Below are 2,755 nucleotides of genomic sequence, written 5' to 3' on the forward strand. Positions count from 1 at the left end.
TTTCGCTAACCTCGGAAGCGAGATAAAATCACCGTTTCAGTTCAAGCCTTGCAAACTGAGATTTGACTGGTGGGCAAAGAGCTTGCCTTCTCTCTTCCCCCTCGAGCGGAGGAACACGAATTGCTTGCTGTAATTCGAAATTGAAACCTTAATTACCCTCCCCACCCAACTAATTTTCAGTAAGTGCCACTGACTTCAGCACTTGGTTTTTAAGAGCTTGATTTGATCGAAGCTAAGTATTAGGGTTTTTTGTTTTCAAGTTCAAAGAGATGGTGGTTTGGAAGACCAAAATTTTGAACGTTTTATTTAAAAGTCTTTTTTCTCCAATGTAGATTTGGAATGGAAAATCATTTATGTGGGCTCAGCAGAAAGTGAGGAATTCGATCAAGTTTTAGATTCAGTATTAGTAGGCCACGAAGTTCCTCTTTCCGACTTGCCTCGCTTCGCGCCTGCCTCTCCTCCTTCTCCTCGCTGGCTCGTTCTCTCTGGTTCCCCAAGCGGTGCCCCTTGCACAAAGGTTACCTGGAAACCTGGGATTGGATCTGTGGGGGTTAATATTCTTTAGGAGGGGTTTCACCCACTAAGCTCCCCCAAAAATGTCAGCTCACATTAAAAAAAGGAAAGTTGATTCTGAATGCCGTGTTTTCAACAAGACATGGACTGCTAAATATTTATTTACGGAAGTCAAAGGCAAAGCCGTTTGCTTAGTTTGTGGTACAGTTGTTGCTGTGTTTAAAGATTATAATCTGAATTGCCACTATGTGACCAAACATGAGGATAAATATAGGAACTTGTCTGACCAAGAGCGAGCAAAGGAGTCGGAGATTTTGCTATCCAAGCTGCAAATTCAATGAACACATTTTACAAAACTTAGCACATCCAGAGATACAGCTACCAAAGTAAGTTATGTCATATCTCATAAAATAGCTAAACGAAGAAACCGTTTTCTGACGGAGAGTTTATTAAAGAGTGTTTGGTGGACTCTGCTGAGCTAATATGTCCAGAGAAAAAGGGTGCATTTGAGAACATCCCTCTGTCCCGACGTACTGTGACGAGAAGAGTTGAGGACATTGCAGGAAATTTGGAGTTGCAGCTGAAGAACAGAGCGGTTACATTTTCCTTTTTTACCCTGGCTCTGGATGAGAGCTGCGATGTATGAGACACTGCCCAGCTACTCATCTTCTTATGTGGGATCACTGCAGACTTCAAAATAACGGAGGAACTGGCAGCCATGCAGTCAATGAAAGGGACAACAACAGGGAGTGATTTCCTAACGGAAGTAAATTCATGTTTAGACAAGTTGGGACTGAAATGGGACAAACTTGTAGGTGTGACAACAGATGGTTGTCCAAATCTGACAGGGAGAAATGTTGGACTTTTGAAGAGAAGGCAGGATAAAGTTACCAAAATTAACCCTGAGCAGAAATTGACATTTTTGCATTGTATTATACATCAGGAAGTGTTGTGTAGGTCAGTATTAAAAATGAACCATGTTGTTGATGTTGTAACTAAAACCGTTAACTTCATCAGAGCAAGAGCACTGAATCACAGACAGTTTGTTGCACTATTGGAGGAAAATGAGTCTGAACATCGTGACATCAGCTACCACACAAATGTCAGGTGGCCGAGCCTGGGAAAAGTCCTGAAAGTTTTCTGGGATATGAGAGAGGAGATCTGGCAGTTCTGTGAGAACAAGGGAAATGACATCCCTCAGCTTTCAGATGCAGACTGGCTGGCAGACCTTAGTTTTGCTGTAGACATGACTTCTTTGATGAATGACCTGAATGTCAAACTGCAATGCAAGGGCCTTTTTGTGCATGAAATGTACAGCGCAGTGAAGGGTTTCATGAGAAAGCTGCAGCTTCTCTCAAGCCAAATGGGGAACAATATTCTTACTCACATGCCAACACTGAAGGAAGCCAAACCATCAGCTGATCACCTCCACAGGTACTCATCCATGTTAGAAGCACTTCATGCTGAGTTTTCAAGGCGATTTCAAGACTTCAAAACACTTGAGAGTGAAATGGACATGGTTTCTTCTCCCTTCAGCTGCAATGTGGATAATGCACCCAGTGATGTTAAGATGAAACTCATTGACTTGCAGTCTGACACACTTCTGGCAGTGTACTTTAGGTCTGTCCCACTGCTTGAGTTTTACTCATCACTCAAAGAGGAGAACTTTCCACACATGAGGAGACATGCTCTGAAAATTCTAATCCTCTTTGGATCTACCTACATATGTGAACAGACATTCTCAGTGATGAAGTTCAACAAATCCAGACACAGATCCTCTATCACTGATGACCACCTCTCAGCTGTCCTTCGCATAGCCACCTCAGATATTCCGCCAGATTTCAGTGCACCTGTTCAAGCCCAAGACAGACTGGATTTCTCCCACTGAACAGGTAAATGATTCTTATATATAACTTGCTGCATTTTATAATGGGCCCTTTATAATGGCCTTTTATAAAATTGGTTCGGCCCTCGAACGCAAATCTGATTTTCCATGTGGCCCCTGACAGAAATTAATTGCCCACCCCTGTCATAAGAGATGACTATGCAAAATCAGAAATCAATTAATCACATGTACACTAAATAGTAGCAGACTAAGTGAGACTGAAATGAGTATATTTGGCAGCTCTGGAAAGACAAGAAAACTGTATTTAACAACATGGTTGCTTGCTCAAGAACCACTGAAAGCAGTTAATGAGGACACACTGGAGGTCAATTGCATCTCTAAAAGTGCCTTGGAACT

At 42.2% G+C, this 2,755-nt stretch overlaps 1 pseudogene; it reads left to right on the plus strand.

Annotated features, from left to right (window-relative positions):
• Window positions 1-1,483: 1,483 nt before the first annotated feature.
• Window positions 1,484-2,401, plus strand: LOC148127552 (general transcription factor II-I repeat domain-containing protein 2A pseudogene; annotated as a pseudogene).
• The last annotated feature ends 354 nt before the right edge of the window (window positions 2,402-2,755 follow it).

This window comes from Pseudonaja textilis, chromosome 1 (assembly GCF_049901715.1).
Source record: "Pseudonaja textilis isolate UNSWEBS1 chromosome 1, rPseTex1.2, whole genome shotgun sequence".
Classification (NCBI taxonomy): Eukaryota; Metazoa; Chordata; class Lepidosauria; order Squamata; family Elapidae; genus Pseudonaja; species Pseudonaja textilis.